The 22,640-nt window shown below is 46.3% G+C and overlaps 1 pseudogene; it reads left to right on the top strand.

The window, feature by feature from the left end:
* The window catches only part of LOC115186264 (vascular endothelial growth factor receptor 3-like), a 49,842-nt pseudogene extending 27,445 nt beyond the window's left edge, over positions 1–22,397 (top strand).
* The last annotated feature ends 243 nt before the right edge of the window (positions 22,398–22,640 follow it).

Raw genomic sequence — 22,640 nt, 5'->3', positions numbered from 1 at the left:
GTGGTTGTCTCATAGATGGTTGTCTCATAGGTGGTTGTCTCATAGATGGTTGTCTCGTAGGGGGCTGTCTCATAGGGGGTTGTCTCATAGGTGGTTGTCTCATAGATAATTGTCTCATAGATGGTTGTCTCATAGATTGTTGTCTCATAGATAATTGTCTCATAGATTGTTGTCTCATAGGGGGTTGTCTCATAGGGGGTTGTCTCATAGATGGTTGTCTCATAGGTGGTTGTCTCATAGGTGGTTGTCTCATAGGGGGTTGTCTCATAGGGGGTTGTCTCATAGATGGTTGTCTCATAGGTGGTTGTCTCATAGGGGGTTGTCTCATAGATAATTGTCTCATAGGGGGTTGTCTCATAGATAATTGTCTCATAGATGATTGTCTCATAGATAATTGTCTCATAGATGGTTGTCTCATAGATTTGTCTCATAGATGGTTATCTCATAGGGGGTTGTCTCATAGATAATTGTCTCATAGATGGTTGTCTCATAGATAATTGTCTCATAGATGATTGTCTCATAGATAATTGTCTCATAGGGGGTTGTCTCATAGGGGGTTGTCTCATAGGGGGTTGTCTCATAGATGATTGTCTCATAGATAATTGTCTCATAGGGGGTTGTCTCATAGATGATTGTCTCATAGATAATTGTCTCATAGGGGGTTGTCTCATAGGGGGTTGTCTCATAGGGGGCTGTCTCATAGGGGGTTGTCTCATAGGGGGTTGTCTCATAGGGGGCTGTCTCATAGGGGGTTGTCTTATAGGGGGTTGTCTCATAGGGGGTTGTCTCATAGGGGGCTGTCTCATAGGGAGCTGTCTCATAGATGTCCTGTTTGATGTTGATGTGCTTCTGTTTTCTACTCTGTTCACTCCACCACCACAGCCCACTATGCATGACAATGACTGAAACAGTGTGATGCGTCCCAAACAGCACCCTATTCCCTATTGTAGTGCCCTCCTTTTGATCACATAGTGCACTACGTTAGGGAAACAGGGTGCCATTTGTGCCCTGGTCGACAGATATGTTGGATGGTTTTCTGATAGCTGGTTTATTGAGGAAAGTTACCAGCAATGACTGTGATGTGTGGTGGTCCGTACTGAGCTGAATTCACTAACTGTAAGTCAATGAGAGAGTCTGGTAAATGACCGACCATGTAGACCGACCATGTGGTAAATGACCGACCATGTAAACGCATGGTAAATGACCGACCATGGAAACGCATAGGTAAAATGAACCGACCATGTGGTAAATGACCGACCATGTAAAACCGACCATGTGGTAAATGACCGACCATGTAAACCGACCATGTGGTAAATGACCGACCATGTAAACGCATGGTAAATGACCGACCATGTAAACACATGGTAAATGACCGACCATGTGGTAAATGACCGACCAATGTAAAACCATGGTAAAATGACCGACCATGTGGTATATGACCGACCATGTAAACCATGGTAATGACCGACCATGTGGGTATATGACCGACCATGTAAACGCATGGTAAATGACCGACCATGTGGTATATGACCGACCATGGTAAACGCATGGATAAATGACCGACCATGTAAAACGCATGGTAAATGACCGACCATGTGGTATATGACCGACCATGTAAAACGCATGGTAATGACCGCCATGTAAACGCATGGTAAATGACCGACCATGTGGTATATGACCGACCATGTAAACGCATGGTAAATGACCGACCATGTAACGCATGGTATATGAACCGACCATGTAAACGCATGGTAAATGGACTAGAAAAATTGGTTGGTTTCCCAAATGTGTGCTATTTGTTTAGTCCTGCTCTGTTTTCAACCGAGGACCAATTGGGATGCATCATCGCTGCATCATCCTATCTGTGCTTTAAAAATTGTTTTAAATCTAAAAAATGTGTTTTACCTTAGAAATCTGTCAAGCATCAATCAATCAATTAACCCTAAAAAGTAGTGCACTATATAGGGAATAGGGTGGGCATAGGGCTCTGGTATAAAGTAGTGCACTATATAGGGAAATAGGGTGCCATAGGGCCGTGGTGAAAGACTATGTTGTTGTGTTTTGTAGGAGTCGGAGGGATCGTAAAGGGCGAAGCGACAGCGTCCCAGACTGTCAGAACTGGCAGGACCTGGACTTGCAGAACAACTTCAATAAAATGGAAAACATTGAGACGTCAGTCGAAGTGGTGGACGAAGGCAGAAGGTTGGTCCTCACTCCCTGCACAAACGCTTACAACGTTTAACAATATTACAAACGTTATCTGAATGTTTAATCGTGACAGCTTTAGTACATTATTCTATCATTCTGATCAAGTATATCAGAGAGAGCGAGAAGGTTAGATCTCTCTGAGAACAAATATCTGAATGTTATCTGAATGTTGAATCATAACCATGTTATTATATTACTGTAGGCTATAATTTTGATCAAGTTTCCAATTAGGATTTAGTAGATTTATTTTGGTTGCTTTCAGTTTTAAAACTGAAGTGTACACCAATTTACAATCATAGATGGATGATTTAGTAAAGCTTTAGTATCTCAGAGATAGAACAGAAAGATATTCTGCCAACAAGGCTAAGGGAATATCTCTTATATAGTGTCCCTGAACCTGAAACTGAGTAGTTTCTACCTAGTGTCCTGGTGTGACAGACAGAGAAAAGGGCAAGTGTTTCCATTTTCCACATCAGAAATATTTTTGAACCCACTTCCTGAGCACATTTCCTGAGGGGAATGGGAATAAACACACACCACACCACACGCGGCGCACACACACACACACACACACACACACACACACACACAACACGCCACACCACACACACACACGCGCAAAACACACACACGCAAACACACACACACGCAAAACACACACACACACGGCAAACACACCAGCACACACACAGCACACTTCCTGTTGTGGTCACACCTGTGAGGTCAGTTCCTGTTTTGAGGGAGTGGCAGCGGAAAAGGTTTTGAGTCACATCAACGTCTACAGAGACCGTTTCTCAGTCAACCATCAAAACACATCCACACACCAGGGACAACCATGACAACCAGGTTAACCAGAACCAGAGTAGCCATGGAATCACCATGACAGCCAGGACAACCAGAGTAGCATGGAATCAACCAGGCCAGCCAGGACAACCAGAGTAGCATGGAATCAACCAGGCCCAGCCAGGACAACCAGAGTAGCAGGAATCAGCCAGGACAGCCAGGACAACCAGAGTAGCATGGAATCAACCAGGCCAGCCAGGACAACCAGAGTAGCATGGAATCAGCCAGGACAGCCAGGACAACCAGAGTAGCATGGAATCAACCAGGCCAGCCAGGACAGACCAGAGTAGCATGGAATCAACCAGGACAGCCAGGACAACCAGAGTAGCATGGAATCAACCAGGACAGCCAGGACAACCAGAGTAGCATGGAATCAACCAGGACAAGCCAGGACAACCAGAGTAAGCATTGAATCAACCAGGACAGCCAGGACAACCAGAGTAGCATGAATCAACCAGGACAGCCAGGACAAGCTGAGCCAGAGTAGATACTAGTGGATTGATTGAGTGTGGATTCCAGGTCAGGGTTCAAAGTCCCAGTCAGTTGTCTAGTCTAGTAATAAAAACACATAATAAAACATTTAGAAGCTATCTTCCTTCCCTGTTCAGCACTTTCAATGTAAGAGCAGATTTATTTAGTATGAAAACCATGTTTGTATTGAAACCTGTCTTCCTCTCTAGATAGTCAGCAGGCTGGTGATGCAGAACGTTTGTATATTCATTTGTTTATATTCTCCTCTTTTCTCCTCTACCCTCACCTCACCCTCACTTCTCCTCACCTCCCTCTCCTCCTCTCCTCTCCTCTCCTACCCTCCCCGCCCCTCCCCTCCCCCTCCCCTCCCTCCTCTCCTCTCCTCTCCTCCCCTCCTCCCCCCTCCTCTCCTCTCCTCTCCCCTCCTCTCTCCTCTCCTCCCCTCCTCCCCTCCTCTCCCTCCCTCCTCCCCTCTCCCCTCCTCTCCTCTCCTCTCCCTCCCCTCCTCTCCTCTCCTCCCCTCCCCTCCTCTCCCTCCCTCCCTCCTCCCCTCTCCTCTCCCCTCCTCTCTCCTCCTCCCCTCCCCTCCCCTCCTCCTCTCCTCCTCCTCTTCTCCTCTCCCCCTCCTCTCCCTCCCTTCCTCTCCTCCTCTCTCCTCCTCTCTCCTCCCCCTCCCTCCTCTCTCCTCCCCTCTCCTCTCCTCCTCTCTCTCCTCCTCTCCTCCCTCCTCTCCCCTCCCCTCTCCTCTCTCCTCTCCTCTCCCCTCTCCTGCTCTCTCCTCCTCTCCTCTCCCCTCTCCTCTCCCCTCTCTCCTCTCCTCCTCTCTCCTCTCCTCTCCTCTCCTCTCCTCTCCTCTCCCCTCCTCTCTCCCCTCCCCTCCTCCCCTCCCCTCCCCTCCTCTCCTCTCCTCTCCCCTCCTCTCTCCTCCCCTCCCCTCCCCTCCTCTCTCCTCCTCCCCTCCTCTCTCTCCTCCTCTCCTCTCCTCCCCTCCCCTCCCCCCCTCCCCTCTCCTCCTCCCCTCCTCTCCCCCCTCCCCTCCCCTCCCCTCCCCTCCCCTCCCTCTCCTCTCCTCCCCTCCCCTCCCTCCTCCTCCTCTCCTCTCCTCTCCTCTCCAGATAGTCAGCAGGCTGCTGATCCAGAACGCCAGTGTAATCAGTCATGTATAAATGGTTCTGCTGACAACAAAGTGGGTAAAGACCAAGGCTGATATACTTCTATGTGACCAGTGAGTTTTCAACTTATTTCCTTCTCTTGGTTTAGCATAGAAAGTACTGTACAGTAATATGGTACTATACTGTACATACATTAATAAGTACTGTACAGTAATAAGTGTACTATACTGCACATACATTAATAAGTACTGTAACAGTAATATGCACTATACTGTATACACATTAATAAGTACTGTACAGTAATATGTACTATACTGTATATACATTAATAAGTACTGTACAGTAATATGCACTATAACTGTATATACAGTATAAGTACTGTACAGTAATATGTACTATACTGTACATACATTAATAAGTACTGTACAGTAATATGTACTATACTGTATATACATTAATAATACCTGTACAGTAATATGCACTATACTGTACATACATTAAGAAGTACTGTACAGTATATGTACTATACTGTAGTATACATTAATAAGTACTGTACAGTAATATGTACTATACTGTATATACATTAATAAGTACTGTACAGTAATATGCACTATACTGTATATACATTAATAAGTACTGTACAGTAATATGCACTATACTGTACATACATTAATAAGTACTGTACAGTAATATGTACTATACTGTATATACATTAATAAGTACTGTACAGTAATATGTACTATACTGTATATACATTAATAAGTACTGTACAGTAATATGTACTATACTGTATATACATTAATAAGTACTGTACAGTAATATGCACTATACTGTATATACATTAATAAGTACTGTACAGTAATATGCACTATACTGTATACACATTAATAAGTACTGTACAGTAATATGCACTATACTGTATATACATTAATAAGTACTGTACAGTAATATGCATTAATACGTACTGTACAGTTATATACTGTAAACCGTATATGTACTATGTATACATTAATAAGTACTGTACTAATATGCACTATACTGTATACATTAATAAGTACTGTACAGTATGTACTATACTGTATATACATTAATAAGTACTGTACAGTAATATACTATACTGTATATACATTAATAAGTACTGTACAGTACTATATGTACTATACTGTATATCATTAATAAGTACTGTACAGTAATATGTACTATACTGTATACATTAATAAGTACTGTACAGTAATTGTACTATACTGTATATACATTAATAATACTGTACAGTAATATGCACTATACTGTTTATACATTAATAAGTACTGTACAGTAATATGTACTATACTGTATATACATTAATAAGTACTGTACAGTAATATGCACTATACTGTATATACATTAATAAGTACTGTACAGTAATATGTACTATACTGTATATACATTAATAAGTACTGTACAGTAATATGCACTATACTGCACATACATTAATGTACTGTACAGTAATATGTACTATACTGTATATACATTAATAAGTACTGTACAGTAATATGCACTATACTGTACATACATTAAGTACTGTACAGTAATATACATTGTTTATACATTAATAAGTACTGTACAGTAATATGTACTATACTGTATATACATTAATAAGTACTGGTAACATTGCACTATACTGTATATACATTAATAAGTACTGTGTACAGTAATATGTACTATACTGTATATACATTAATAAGTACTGTACAGTAATATGCACTATACTGCACATACATTAATAAGTACTGTACAGTAATATGCACTATACTGCACATACATTAATAAGTACTGTACAGTAATATGCACTATACTGCACATACATTAATAAGTACTGTACAGTAATATGCACTATACTGTACATACATTAATAAGTACTGTACAGTAATATGTACTATACTGTATATACATTAATAAAGTACTGTACAGTAATATGTACTATACTGTATATACATTAATAAGTACTGTACAGTAATATGCACTATACTGTATACACATTAATAAGTACTGTACAGTAATATGTACTATACTGTATATACATTAATAAGTACTGTACAGTAATATGCACTATACTGTATATACATTAATAAGTACTGTACAGTAATAATGTACTATACTGTACATACATTAATAAGTACTGTACAGTAATATGTACTCTACCTGGTCTATACTTAATAAGTACTGTACAGTAAGATGTACTATACTGTACATACATTAATAAGTGACTGTACAGTAATATTTACTATACTGTATACATTAATAAGTACTGTACATTATATGCACTATACTGTATATACATTAATAAGTACTGTACAGTAATATGTACTATAGCTGTATAACATTAATAAGTACTGTACAGTAATATGCACTATACGGATACACATTAATAAGTACTGTACATTAATATGCACTATACTGTATAATAACATTAATAAGTACTGTACAGTAATATGCACTATACTGGTATATACATTAAATAAGTACTGTACAGTAATATGCACTATACTGCACATACATTATAAGTACTGTACAGTAATATGCACTATACTGCACATACATTATAAGTACTGTACAGTAATATGCCACTATACTGCATATACATTAATAAGTACTGTACAGTAATATGCACTATACTGTATATACATTAATAAGTACTGTACAGTAATATGCACTATACTGTATATACATTAATAAGTACTGTACAGTAATATGCACTATACTGTATATACATTAATAAGTACTGTACAGTAATATGTACTATACTGTAATATACATTAATAAGTACTGTACAGTATATGCACTATACTGTACATACATTAATAAGTACTGTACAGTAATATGCACTATACTGTATATACATTAATAAGTACTGTACAGTATATGCACTATACTGTACATACATTAATAAGTACTGTACAGTAATATGCACTATACTGTATATACATTAATAAGTACTGTACAGTAATGCAGTATATATGCATTAATAGTACTATACAGTAATATGCAGTATATATACATTAATAAGTACTGTACAGTAATATGCAGTATATATACATTAATAAGTACTGTACAGTAATATGCAGTATATATACATTAATAAGTACTATACAGTAATATGCAGTATATATACATTAATAAATAGATCTGCCATTTTGTAATAGTAGTACTAATAATTTGTGTAGTTATTAAAAAAAACGGAACATTTTGAACCATAGAGCCCTCAAAAATCTCTCTAACTTTCCTAATACCCTCCCTCACCCCCCCTCCCTTCCTTCCTTCCTTCCTTCCTTCCTTCCTTCCTTCCTTCCTTCCTTCCTTCCTTCCCTCCCTCCCTCCCCTTCCTCCCTCCCCTTCCTCCCCCCCCCCCTCCCTCCCTCCCCTCCCTCCTTCCTCCCTCCCCTCCCTTCCCCCCCTCCCCCCCTCCCTCCTCCAGCTATCCCAGAAGGGTTCAGTGTAGAGCTGGGTCCGTCTGAGGAACCTCTGGAGCAGGAGGAAGTGTCGCTAAGCTGCATCGCTGACAACTACACCTACGAACAGCTCACCTGGTACAGACTGGTCCCACAGGTAACAGCTCAACTGGTACAGATTGGTCCCACAGGTAACAGCTCACCTGGTGCAGACTGGACCCACAGGTAACAGCTCACCTGGTACAGACTGGACCCACAGGTAACAGCTCACCTGGTACAGACTGGACCCACAGGTAACAACTCACTTGGTTGAATTTGTTAAACAAGTGTCAAATCTGTTTGTGCCGTCTTGACAATTCCATTGTAACTCGTTGATGGATATTGGTAAGCCAACACAAAACCAATCTGGGACCCAGGCTAGTAGAACAGGGACAGGAAGACTGACTGACTCTCTCTCTCTCTGTCTCTCTCTGTCTCTCTCTGTGTCTCTGTCTCTGTCTCTCTCTCTCTGTCTCTCTCTGGTCTTCCTCTGCCTGTCTCTCTCTGGTCTCCTCTGCCTGTCTCTCTCTGTCTCTCTCTGTCTCTCTCCTCTGTCTCTCTCCTCTGTCTCTCTCTGTCTCTGTGTGTCTGTGTCTCTGTGTGTCTGTGTCTCTCTGTCTCTCTCTGTCTCTGTCTCTCTCTGTCTCTGTCTCTCTCTGTCTCTCTCTCTGCTCTCCTCTCGGTCTCTTCTCTGTCTCTCTCTCTGTCTCTCTCTGTCTCTCTCTGTCTCCGCTCTGTCTCTCTGTCTCTGTCTCTTCTCTCTCTGTCCTCTCTCTCTGCCTGTCTCTCTGTCTCTCTCTCTGTCTCTCTCTCTCTGTCTCTCTGTCTCTCTCTGGTCTCTCTCCAGGCGCTGCAGGATGAGAGTGGTAAACCCCTGGAGCTGGACTGTCGTATTGTCCACCTGTACGCTGAACGCCTGGATGGACAACTGACCTATCAGGAGCGGTCACTAACAGCTGGGTCCTGGAGATGATTATAGCTAGCATCACGCTACAGGATGAAGGGAACTATGTCTGTGAGGTTCAGAACAGGAGGAGCGGAGAGAAACACTGGCTACGCAAATACTACCGGTTAAAGGTGAGGGGGGGAGAAACACTGTCTACCAAATACATACCGGTTAAAAGGTGAGGGGGGGAGGGACACTGTCTACCAAATACATACCGGTTAAAGGTGAGGGGGAGGGACACTGTCTACCAAATACATACCGGTTAAAGGTGAGGGGGGGGAGAAACACTGTCTACCAATACATACCGGTTAAAGGTGAGGGGGGGAGAAACACTGTCTACCAAATACATACCGGTTAAAGGTGAGGGGGGAGAAACACTGTCTACCAAATACATACCGGTTAAAGGTGAGGGGGGGGGAGAAACACTGTCTACCAAATACATACCGGTTAAAGGTGAGGGGAGGGACACTGTCTACCAAATACATACCGGTTAAAGGTGAGGGGGGGAGAAACACTGTCTACCAAATACATACCGGTTAAAGGTGAGGGGGGGAGAAACACTGTCTACCAAATACATACCGGTTAAAAGGCGAGGGGGGGGAGAAACACTGTCTACCAAATACATACCGGTTAAAGGTGAGGGGGAGAGAAACACTGTCTACCAAATACATACCGGTGAAAGGTGAGGGGGAGAGAAACACTGTCTACCAAATACATACCGGTTAAAGGTGAGGGGGGGAGAAACACTGTCTACCAATACATACCGGTTAAAGGTGAGGGGGGGAGACACTGTCTACCAATATATACCGGTTAAAGGTGAGGGGGGGAGAAAACACTGTCTACCAAATACATACCGGTTAAAGGTGAGGGGGGGAGAAACAACTGTCTACCAAATACATACCGGTTAAAGGTGAGGGGGGGAGAAACACTGTCTACCAAATACATACCGGTTTAAAGGTGAGGGGGGGGAGAAACACTGTCTACCAAATACATACCGGTTAAAGGTGAGGGGGGGAGAGACACTGTCTACCAAATACATACCGGTTAAAGGTGAGGGGGAGAGAAACATGGAACCCAAAATAGTTCTACCTTGAACCAAACAGGGTTCTTCAAAGGGTTCTCCTATGGGGAGCCAATAACCCTTATTGGTTCCAGTAACCATACACCAACACACACCTACGAACGTAGGCCTCACACACCAACACACACTAGTCCCCTAGAGGAAGGGGTTAAACACACACTAGTCCCCTAGAGGAAGGGGTTAAACACACACTAGTCCCCTAGAGGAAGGGGTTAATCCCCTAGAGGAAGGGGTTAATAACACACTAGACCCTAGAGGAAGGGGTTAATAACACACTAGTCCCCTAGAGGAAGGGGTTAAACACACACTAGTCCCCTAGAGGAAGGGGTTAAATACACACTAGTCCCCTAGAAGAAGGGGCCAGTCATTAACACACTAATGCTTTATTCATGTCCAGTCCTGACCTTTTATCCTCAGTCACACGGAATTCTCAATTTCCTGCCCACCCATCCCTCCCTCCTCCCTCCCTCCCTCCGTCCCTCCCTCCTCCCTCCTCCCTCCCTCCCCTCCCCTCCTCCCTCCCCTCCTCCTTCCCTCCTCCCCTGTTCCAGTAGACTGTAATTTTGCTGTGAGGGGGGGTCAGTGGGCTGACTGTGAACGCTCTGAGAGACTCTGGGTTGAGGTCAGTGATAAAGTAGTCTACAGTACTACTGCCAAGAGATGAGCTATAGGTGAACCTACCATAGGAGTCCCCTCGAGGCCTACCATTGACTATGTACATACCCTGCGTCTGACAGAGCTGCAGGAGTTGTGACCCATTTTGGGTTGTTATGTTGTGTCTAGGGGGGCATATGGGGGAGGGAATGCTGTCACCTCCAGGTAGGCGTTGTCCCCCTGTGTGCTGAGGGTGTCAGGTTCTTGTCCGGTTCAGGCATTTAGGTCACCACTGACTAGTACATGTCCCTGGGCCTGGAAATGATTGATTTCCCCCTCCAGGATGGAGAAGCTGTCTTCATTATAGTATGGGGATTCTAGTGGGGGGATATAGGTAGGATGGAGAAGCTGTCTTCATTAAAGTATGGGGATTCTAGTGGGGGGATATAGGTAGGATGGAGAAGCTGTCTTCATTATAGTATGGGGATTCTAGTGGGGGGATATAGGTAGGATGGAGAAGCTGTCTTCATTATAGTATGGGGATTCTAGTGGGGGGATATAGGTAGGATGGAGAAGCTGTCTTCATTAAAGTATGGGGATTCTAGTGGGGGGGATATAGGTAGCACACAGGAGAACATTTTTCTCTGTTGAGATAATTTCCCTTTCGAACTTCTTGCCAATGTAAAATGTTCCTGTTTTGATTAATTTAATAGAGTGAGTTAGGTCTGCTCTATACTAAATTAGCATATCCATTAGCGTACCCCTTGAGTCTCTTCCCTGTTTCACACCTGGTAGTTTGGTGGATGGGACTACCAGCTCTCTGTAACCTAGAGGGCAACCAGTGGGTCCATCTCCTCTATACCACCTGGTAGTGTGGTGGATTGGGACTACCAGCTCTCTGTAACCTAGAGGACAACCAGTGGGTCCGTCTCCTCTGTACCACCTGGTAGTGTGGTGGATGGGACTACCAGCTCTCTGTAACCTAGAGGGCAACCAGTGGGTCCATCTCCTCTATACCACCTGGTAGTGGTGGTGGATGGGACTACCAGCTCTCTGTAACCTAGAGGGACAACCAGTGGGTCCATCTCCTCTATACCACCTGGTAGTGTGGTGGATGGGACTACCAGCTCTCTGTAACCTAGAGGACAACCAGTGGGTCCGTCTCCTCTATACCACCTGGTAGTGTGGTGGATGGGACTACCAGCTCTCTGTAACCTAGAGGGCAACCAGTGGGTCCATCTCCTCTAAACCACCTGGTAGTGTGGTGGATGGGACTACCAGCTCTCTGTAACCTAGAGGACAACCAGTGGGTCCGTCTCCTCTATACCACCCACCTGGTAGTGTGGTGGATGGGACTACCAGCTCTCTGTAACCTAGAGGGCAACCAGTGGGTCCATCTCCTCTGTACCATGTTTCTAGTAGGATGGCAATATCTGTATTTCTGATATCTTTGATGAAGTCCAGGTTCCTGCTCTTTAGTCCAAAGGCAAATGACCTCAGGCCTTGGATATTCCAGGATGAGATAGTGAAGGCTTTGTTTCCATAAAGTGTCCAATGTTGTTAGTCGTGTGGTTTGGCCTCAGGCCAGTAAGTGTGAGCAGAGCCTGCTGAGCATCTGGTACATGCCATTGGTGTCACGACCGTCATAGTGATTGGACCAAAACACAGCGGGAATGTGAATGCTCATCTTCTTTAATGAAGGAAAGCGTAAACACTTAACAAAAACAACAAACATCGATGAGAAACAGTCCTGTCAGGTGCAACAAACACTAAACAGGAAACAACTACCCACAAAACCCATAGAAAAAACACCCCTACTAAATAGGACCTTCAATTAGAGGCAACGAGGAACAGCTGCCTCCAATTGAAGGTCAAAACAGTAAACTAAACATAGAAATAGAAAAACTAGAAAATAGAACATAGAATACAAAACATAGAACACTACCCCCAAAAAACCTGACAACACAAAACAAACACACCCCTGCCACGTCCTAACCAAACTACAATAACAAATAACCCCTTATACTGGTCAGGACGTGACAATTGGTTTGGGCTAGTGTAAGAGTTGGGGTTGGTCCAGTTTCCCTGCTCACTGCGTATGTGTGACTTCCATGTTGAGGCCCTCTTTGTGGAGTTGGGGGGGGGGACAAGGGGTGGGCAATGAGGGGCATAGGCCTGATCTGAGGGGGCCTAAATGGGGTGTTTGATTGGTTGGGGTGGGTATTGATTGGTTGGAGTGGGTATTGATTGGTTGGGGTGGGTATTGATTGGTTGGGGTGGGTATTGATTGGTTGGGGTGGGGGTGTGGCTGGTGGTGTTGTGGTCTGGATGTTGGTCCTCTCGGCGTGGGTCATCTATGTGCAGGTCCGGGAGGGGTCCCGCTGGTCTGGGCGGAGTGTCTATTGACCTGTTGCTCCTGTGTGAGGTGTCGGGGCTTCGGTTGAGGGCGATGTCCTTTAGAGTCCGGGGGCGAAGGTGAGCACTGCTGCCTTGTAGAGGTGGACCTGGTCATAAAGTCTGGTCCAGGGTGGAGTGGTGGGCCAGGTAAAAATTTGGTTTTGAGCCACAGTCACAGGAAATACTTGCGTTTACCTGCTGTATGGTAGCAGGGTGGAAGTATTTTCGTGGTAGCAGGGTGGAGATAACCGCTTGGGCGTTGGGGAAAGTAGAAGAAGCTTTTTCACTCCCTTCAGTGCTGTGGCCACCCTTTCCTGCTGGGCTCTCAGGTGGTTTGTGCCTGTGTGTATTATTATGTGGCTGGGTGACCCTAGTTGGTCCTCAGACAGAAGGTCTAGAGCGCGCTGGGTGAACCTAGTTGGTCCTCAGACAGAAGGTCTAGAGCGCGCTGGGTGAACCTAGTTGGTCCTCAGACAGAAGGTCTAGGGCACGCTGGGTGACCCTAGTTGGTCCTCAGACAGAAGGTCGAGGGTGGGCTGGGCGAACCTAGTTGGTCCTCAGACAGAAGGTCTAGGGTGGGCTGGGTGACCCTAGTTGGTCCTCAGACAGAAGGTCTAGGGTGCTGGGTGACCCTAGTTGGTCCTCAGACAGAAGGTCTAGGGCGCGCTGGGTGACCCTAGTTGGTCCTCAGACAGAAGGTCTAGAGCGCGCTGGGTGAACCTAGTTGGTCCTCAGACAGAAGGTCTAGGGCGCGCTAGGTGAACCTAGTTTGGTCCTCAGACAGAAGGTCTAGGGGGCGCTGGGTGACCCTAGTTGGTCCTCGGACAGAAGGTCTAGGGGGCTGGGTGACCCTAGTTGGTCCTCAGACAGAAGGTCTAGGGCGCTGGGTGTTTGGATACCAGAGTTTAAACACTCTGTGTTTTGGAAAAAGTTGATTTACTTGTATATATTTCCCAATTGAGTCCATAAGAGTGTCTCTCTCTCTCTCCTCTCTCTCTCTCTCCCTCTCTCTCTCTCTCCCTCTCCCTCTCCCTCCCAGCTCTAGAAGCCCCCTGGTACAGACACAACCCGACCAATCAGACAGTGAACGTCAGTGAGTCTCTCCTGATGGAGTGTGATGTAGTGGGAACTCCTTCACCACATCTCTCCTGGTTCAAAGACAACCAGCCCCTGCACCAAATGTCAGGTAGGTACACACACACACACACACACACACACACACACCACACACACACACACACACACACACACACACACACACACACACACACACACCACACACACACACACACACACACACACACACACACACACACACACACACACCACACACACACACACAGACCGTATATGCCATGCCATCTCCTACAGGATAAACTAACATCAGCTGGTCTACACCTGTAGCTGAAGGTATGAGTCACCAGCTTCCACAGTGAGGTTATAGGGGGGGGGGGGGGGTTGGTTTGAGTGACAGTTTGGCAGGACTACAGACAGCTGGGACTTTTTCACTTTGGAGACATTAAATACATGAAATGTGGAGAGAATGATAGATGGATTGATAGAGAGGTAGATGAAAGAGAGAGAGAGAGAGGGCTGACAGGAGGATCAATCTGAGTAGCTGTCAGGTTAGCAGACAAGCAAGGCTAGTTTTGTTTGTGTGCGTGTGTGTGTGCGTGCGTGCGTGCGTGCGTGCTTAACGATTCTTGTGGCGACCAGAAGTCCTCACAAGAATATTAAACAAACACTTGACCAGCTGGGGACATTTTGTTAGCCCCCACATGGTCAAATTCTATTTCTTTAGGATTAAGGTTAGAATTAGTGTTAGGGTAAGAGTACGGGTTAGGGTTTGGTTTAGGGTTAGGGTTTAGGGTTAAGGTTAGAATTAGTGTTAGGGTAAGAGTACGGGTTAGGGTTTGGTTTAGGGTTAGGGTTTAGGGTTAAGGTTAGAATTAGTGTTAGGGTAAGAGTACGGGTTAGGGTTTTGTTTAGGGTTAGGGTTTAGGATTAAGGTTAGAATTAGTGTTAGGGTAAGAGTACGGGTTAGGGTTTGGTTTAGGGTTAGGGTTTAGGATTAAGGTTAGAATTAGTGTTAGGGTTTAGGATTAAGGTTAGGGTAAGAGTACAGGTTAGGGGTTAGGAAAAATTTGATTTTGAATGGGACTGAATTATGTGTCCCCACAAGGTTAATTATACAAGAGTGTGTGTGTGTGTGTGTGTGTGTGGTGTGTGTGTGTGTGTGTGTGTGTGTAGGACTGCAGCTACAGCACGCTAACAGGACTTTGAGTATCCAGCGTGTCAGTGAAGAGGATGCCGGTCTCTACACCTGCACCGCCTGTAATCAGAGAGGCTGCGTCCACTCCTCCGCTGCCATCACCGTGCTGGGTGAGACAGGAACACACACACCACACACACACACACACACACACACACACACACACCACACACACACACACACACACACACACACACACACACACAACACACACACACACACACACACACACACACACACACACACACCACACACCACCAGCCTTCAGACCCACACACACACACCACACAGAGCCTCACACACACACACACACACACCTGCATCCACACCTTCATCTGTCTCCAACAAAAGCTTCTATTTTCCTCTCTAGTCAGACACACACACACACACACACACACACAATCGCGGCTTTCCTTCTGCTTCCTTCGTTTATCTGTACAGCACCTTTGTGACATTTGGCTGGATTAAAAAGGTCTTTGAGATAATACATCTGATTGATTGACATCAAAAAAAATATTTATAACAGTTATTTGGGGGTCGCATACACTGTTGTAGGCAATGTTATAGCGGATCCAGCGAAATGCTTCATGAAATTGGAAAGACAAATGCAGTTGATTAATGATTCAGGGTATTATTCAGTGGGGGCTAGCTGGTGATTATAATGTCAGGTTTATTATCCAGTGGCTAGGCTAGCTTGTAATTATGATTCAAGGTTTCCAGTGGGCTTGCTGGTGATTAATGATTCAGGTTATTATTCAGTGGGCTAGCTGGTGATTAATGATTCAGGTTATTATCCAGTGGGCTAGCTGGTGATTAATGATTCAGGTTATTGGTTCAGTGGGCTAGCTGGTGATTAATGATTCAGGTTATTATTCAGGGGGCTAGCTGGTGATTAATGATTCAGGTTATTATTCAGTGGGCTAGCTGGTGATTAATGATTCAGGTTATTATCCAGTGGGGCTAGCTGGTGATTAATGATTCAGGTTATTATCCAGTGGGCTAGCTGGTGATTAATGATTCAGGTTATTATCCAGTGGGCTAGCTGGTGATTAATTGATTCAGGTTATTATGCAGTGGCTAGCTGGTGATTAAGGATTCAGGTTATTGCTCAATATGCTAGCTGGTGATAAATGATTGAATAACTAAAGTGATATTTAGCTGGTGTGCTGGTGTTTGTGTGTCTTTAAACCTCATTGCATTACTGACTGATAGTGGGATTATAGCATGCCTCTGGGAACTTCTGGGCATTCAAATCTCTGTCGACAACCTTTTAAATATAATGCTACCACGTTTATGTTTGCGGAGATGGTATTCAAACCAAATCAAAATGTATTGGTCAAATGCACGTGTTAAACAGATGTTTTTGCAGTTGTAGCGAAACGCTTGTAATGTTAAACGCTCCTGATGTTTTTGCAGTTGTAGCGAAACGCTTGTAATGTTAAACGCTCCTGATGTTTTTGCAGTTGTAGCGAAACGCTTGTAATGGTAAACGCTCCTGATGTTTTTGCAGTTGTAGCGAAACGCTTGTAATGTTAAACGCTCCTGATGTTTTTGCAGTTGTAGCGAAACGCTTGTAATGGTAAACGCTCCTGATGTCGGCTCTCCTGGAAATTCCCTTTAAATGTGACAGTAACACGGTTTGGGATTGAATCGAGGCTTTAGCAGACTTTTTGGTTTGATATTGTTGTTGTTGTTATTCTGCATTTAGCAGACAGTCTGTTTGTTGTTTATCCCAGGTTCCAGTGACAGGGCTAATGTTGTTGTTTATCCCAGGTTCCAGTGACAGGGCTAATGTTTTGTTTATTCCCAGGTTCCAGTGACAGGGCTAATGTTGTTGTTTATCCCAGGTTCCAGTGACAGGGCTAATGTTGTTGTTTATTCCAGGTTCCAGTGACAGGGCTAATGTTGTTGTTGTTTTATCCCAGGTTCCAGTGACAGGGCTAATGTTGTTGTTGTTTATCCCAGGTTCCAGTGACAGGGCTAATGTGTGTTGTTTATCCCAGGTCCAGTGACAGGGCTAATGTTGTTGTTGTTTATCCCAGGTTCCAGTGACAGGGCTAATGTTGTTGTTGTTTATCCCAGGTTCCAGTGACAGGGCTAACTTCGAGATCATGATTCTGATCGGGACGGGTGTCATCGCTGTGTTCTTCTGGGCTCTACTCATCCTCATCTTCTGCAACGTCAAAAGGGTCAGAACACACACACACACACACACACACACACACACACACACACAAACACACACAAACGCGCGCGCGCGCTCGCCCTGTGATCTCCCTGGGCTTGTCTCTCTGTTCTAAGACATAATGTATCTCTTCCAATCAGAGTGACTGTGACACTGTGAACTCTGACCTCACCTCTCTACCATCTCCCTCAGCTCTTTAGACACACGGGGGAACGGAGTCAAGGTTCAAATACCGCAAGTCTCTAAATGAAACATGGAAGTCAGCGTGTCTACGTGCTAACAGATACCAGCGTGTCTACGGGCTAACAGATACCAGCGTGTCTACGCGCTAACAGATACCAGCGTGTCTACGCGCTAACAGATACCAGCGTGTCTACGGGCTAACAGATACCAGCGTGTCTACGGGCTAACAGGCGCTAACAGATACCAGCGTGTCTACGCGCTAACAGATACCAGTGTGTCATACGGGCTAACAGATACCAGCGTGTCTACGCGCTAACAGATACCAGCGTGTCTACGGGCTAACAGATACCAGCGTGTCTACGGGCTAACAGGCGCTAACAGATACCAGCGTGTCTACGTGCTAACAGATACCAGCGTGTCTACGGCTAACAGATACAGCGTGTCTACGGCTAACAGATACCAGCGTGTCTACGGGCTAACGGATACCAGCGTGTCTACGGGCTAACAGATACCAGCGTGTCTACGGGCTAACAGATACCAGCGTGTCTACGGGCTAACAGATACCAGCGTGTCTACGCGCTAACAGATACCAGCGTGTCTACGGGCTAACAGATACCAGCGTGTCTACGGGCTAACAGGCGCTAACAGATACCAGCGTGTCTACGTGCTAACAGATACCAGCGTGTCTATGCGCTAACAGATACCAGTGTGTCTACGGGCTAACAGATACCAGCGTGTCTACGTGCTAACAGATACCAGCGTGTCTTCGCGCTAACAGGCGCTAACAGATACCAGCGTGTCTACGTGCTAACAGATACCAGCGTGTCTACGGGCTAACAGATACCAGTGTGTCTACGGGCCTAACAGATACCATAATGTATCTCTTCCAATCAGAGTGACTGTGACACTGTGAACTCTGACCTCACCTCTCTACCATCTCCCTCAGCTCTTTAGACACACGGGGGAACGGAGTCAAGGTTCAAATACCGCAAGTCTCTAAATGAAACATGGAAGTCAGCGTGTCTACGTGCTAACAGATACCAGCGTGTCTACGGGCTAACAGATACCAGCGTGTCTACGCGCTAACAGATACCAGCGTGTCTACGCGCTAACAGATACCAGCGTGTCTACGGGCTAACAGATACCAGCGTGTCTACGGGCTAACAGGCGCTAACAGATACCAGCGTGTCTACGCGCTAACAGATACCAGTGTGTCTACGGGCTAACAGATACCAGCGTGTCTACGCGCTAACAGATACCAGCGTGTCTACGGGCTAACAGATACCAGTGTGTCTACGGGCTAACAGATACCAGCGTGTCTACGTGCTAACAGATACCAGCGTGTCTACGGGCTAACAGATACCAGCGTGTCTACGGGCTAACAGATACCAGCGTGTCTACGGGCTAACGGATACCAGCGTGTCTACGGGCTAACAGATACCAGCGTGTCTACGGGCTAACGGATACCAGCGTGTCTACGGGCTAACAGATACCAGCGTGTCTACGCGCTAACAGATACCAGCGTGTCTACGGGCTAACAGATACCAGCGTGTCTACGGGCTAACAGCGCTAACAGATACCAGCGTGTCTACGTGCTAACAGATACCAGCGTGTCTATGCGCTAACAGATACCAGTGTGTCTACGGGCTAACAGATACCAGCGTGTCTACGTGCTAACAGATACCAGCGTGTCTTCGCGCTAACAGGCGCTAACAGATACCAGCGTGTCTACGTGCTAACAGATACCAGCGTGTCTACGGGCTAACAGATACCAGTGTGTCTACGGGCTAACAGATACCAGCGTGTCTACGTGCTAACAGATACCAGCGTGTCTTCGCGCTAACAGGCGCTAACAGATACCAGCGTGTCTACGCGCTAACAGATACCAGCGTGTCTTCGCGCTAACAGGCGCTAACAGATACCAGCGTGTCTACGGGCTAACAGATACCAGCGTGTCTACGGGCTAACAGATACCAGTGTGTCTACGGGCTAACAGATACCAGCGTGTCTACGGGCTAACAGATACCAGCATGTCTACGGGCTAACAGGCGCTAACAGATACCAGCGTGTCTACGTGCTAACAGATACCAGCGTGTCTACGCGCTAACAGATACCAGCGTGTCTACGCGCTAACAGGCGCTAACAGATACCAGCGTGTCTACGGGCTAACAGATACCAGCGTGTCTACGCGCTAACAGATACCAGCGTGTCTTCGCGCTAACAGGCGCTAACAGATACCAGCGTGTCTTCGCGCTAACAGGCGCTAACAGATACCAGCGTGTCTACGCGCTAACAGATACCAGCGTGTCTACGGGCTAACAGATACCAGCGTGTCTACGGGCTAACAGATACCAGCCTGTCTACGCGCTAACAGATACCAGCGTGTCTAGGCGCTAACAGATACCAGCGTGTCTAAGCGCTAACAGATACCAGCGTGTCTACGGGCTAACAGATACCAGCGTGTCTACGATAACAGATACCAGCGTGTCTACGAGCTAACGGATACCAGCCTGTCTACGGGCTAACAGATACCAGCGTGTCTACGGGCTAACAGATACCAGCGTGTCTACGGGCTAACAGATACCAGCGTGTCTACGGGCTAACAGATACCAGCGTGTCTACGCGCTAACAGATACCAGCGTGTCTACGGGCTAACAGATACCAGCGTGTCTACGGCTAACAGATACCAGCGTGTCTACGGGCTAACAGATACCAGCGTGTCTTCGCGCTAACAGATACCAGCGTGTCTTCGCGCTAACAGGCGCTAACAGATACCAGCGTGTCAACGAGCTAACAGATACCAGCGTGTCTACGCGCTAACAGATACCAGCGTGTCTACGGGCTAACAGATACCAGCGTGTCTACGGGCTAACAGGCGCTAACAGATACCAGCCTGTCTACGCGCTAACAGATACCAGCGTGTCTACGCGCTAACAGATACCAGCGTGTCTACGGGCTAACAGATACCAGTGTGTCTACGGGCTAACAGATACCAGCGTGTCTAGGCGCTAACAGATACCAGCGTGTCTACGGGCTAACAGGCGCTAACAGATACCAGCGTGTCTACGGGCTAACAGGCGCTAACAGATACCAGCGTGTCTACGGGCTAACAGATACCAGCGTGTCTACGCGCTAACAGATACCAGCGTGTCTACGCGCTAACAGATACCAGCCTGTCTACGGGCTAACAGATACCAGCGTGTCTACGGGCTAACAGGCGCTAACAGATACCAGCGTGTCTACGGGCTAACAGATACCAGCGTGTCTAGGCGCTAACAGATACCAGCGTGTCTAGGCGCTAACAGATACCAGCGTGTCTACGGGCTAACAGATACCAGCGTGTCTACGGGCTAACAGGCGCTAACAGATACCAGCGTGTCTACGGGCTAACAGATACCAGCGTGTCTACGGGCTAACAGATACCAGCGTGTCTACGGGCTAACAGATACCAGCGTGTCTACGGGCTAACGGATACCAGCGTGTCTACGGGCTAACGGATACCAGCGTGTCTACGGGCTAACAGATACCAGCGTGTCTACGGGCTAACAGATACCAGCGTGTCTACGGGCTAACAGATACCAGCGTGTCTACGGGCTAACAGGCGCTAACAGATACCAGCGTGTCTACGCGCTAACAGGCGCTAACAGATACCAGCGTGTCTACGCGCTAACAGATACCTGACTTTGATGTTAGAGATACAGAAACACAGGGTTCAATGTGGCATTTGCACCAACTGTTTCCCGAGTCTTTCTTGCTAAAGCTGTTGACTCAGTATGGATTTGTACGTTATTACTAGTCTGCTTTCCTCTCTCCTAACTGGGTCTTTGTTGAGCCACTGTTCATATCTGATATTGTTTTATGGCTCAACATCAATGTTCATTGAGCCAGCCAGCCAGCCAGCCTCTCTCTCTTTCTTTGTCTCCTCTCACCGTCTTTGTCTCTCTCTCACTGCTTTGTCTCTGCCTCTCGCGCTCTGCCTCTCTCTGTCCTCTCTCTGCCTCTCTCTGGCCTCTCTCGCTCTGCCTCTCTCTGCCTCTCTCTCTCTCTCCAGGTGAACCCAGCAGACATAAAGACAGGCTATCTGTCCATCATAATGGACCCCGGGGAGGTTCCTCTGGATGAGCAGTTTGAATACCTCCCCTACGACTCCTCCCAGTGGGAGATATCTATGGACAAACTACAACTAGGTAAGGGAGGGAGGAGGGAGGGAGGGAGGGAGAATGGAGGGAGGGAGGGTGAGAATGGAGGGAGAATGGAGGGAGGGAGGGAGAATGGAGGGAGGGAGGGATGGGAGAGGATGGAGATGGAGGGAGGGAGGGAGGGATAGTAAGAGGGAGGGAGGGAGGGAGGGAGGGAGGGATAGTTGGAGGGAGGGAGGGAGGAATATAGGGAGGGAGGGAGGGATAGTAAGAGGGGTAGAGGGAGGGAGGGAGGGAGGGAGGGAGGAGGGAGGGAGGGAGGGAGGAGGGAGGGAGGGAGGGGGGGGGAGGGAGGGAGCATATGGACGAGTGAAAGATAAACAAACTGAAGAATGAATGAAGGAAAGAGTCGGCAGAAAGAATCAACCAAACTAATGAATATCACATTCTGGTTCCCTCTGTTCCTGTTGAGTGGGTCTGGACCCCAGACTGCTACTGATGATGATGCACACACAGTCCCGAGGGTTAGCATCTGGTCTCCTACAGACTGATGGATGATAACCCTGTTGTTTGTCCCTGTGGTCATTGGAATTAGAATTACATTCTAACTTTTTAATGTATACATTTACATTTTCCTCATTAAATTAACAGATGTCGCTGTCCGGAGGGACTTTAGGATTAGTGGTAGTGGTAACCTAAATCACACCGTCTTCACAATTACAATCTCTGTCTCTCTGTCTCT

The sequence above is a fragment of the Salmo trutta genome, unplaced genomic scaffold (genome assembly GCF_901001165.1).
Source record: "Salmo trutta unplaced genomic scaffold, fSalTru1.1, whole genome shotgun sequence".
In the NCBI taxonomy this organism is placed as follows: Eukaryota; Metazoa; Chordata; class Actinopteri; order Salmoniformes; family Salmonidae; genus Salmo; species Salmo trutta.
Note: the sequence above shows the minus strand (reverse complement) of the source record. Positions and strands in the feature narration are given on the sequence as shown.